Raw genomic sequence first — 378 nt, 5'->3', positions numbered from 1 at the left:
AGGGAGTGCTGCACTGTCTCAGAGTCATGCTGAGGGAGCAAGCGCTGTCGGGAGGGTCAGTGCTGAGGGACCAGGCACTGTCGGAGGGTCAGTGCTGAGGGAGCGGGTGCTGTCGGAGGGTCAACGCTGAGGGAGAGGGTGCTGCCGGAGGGTCAGTGCTGAGGGAGCGGGTGCTGTCGGAGGGTCAGTGCTGAGGGAGCAAGCGCTGTCGGAGGGTCAGTGCTGAGGGAGCGGGCGCTGTCGGAGGGTCAGTGCTGAGGGAGCGGGTGCTGTCGGAGGGTCAGTGCTGAGGGAGTGGGTGCTGTCGGAGGGTCAGTGCTGAGGGAGTGGGTGCTGTCGGAGGGTCAGTGGTGAGGGAGTGGGTGCTGTCGGAGGGTC

Source organism: Chiloscyllium plagiosum, unplaced genomic scaffold, assembly GCF_037043375.1.
Source record: "Chiloscyllium plagiosum isolate Xiang-an unplaced genomic scaffold, Cpla_swu_hap1 HiC_scaffold_50, whole genome shotgun sequence".
NCBI lineage: Eukaryota > Metazoa > Chordata > Chondrichthyes > Orectolobiformes > Hemiscylliidae > Chiloscyllium > Chiloscyllium plagiosum.
Note: the sequence above shows the minus strand (reverse complement) of the source record.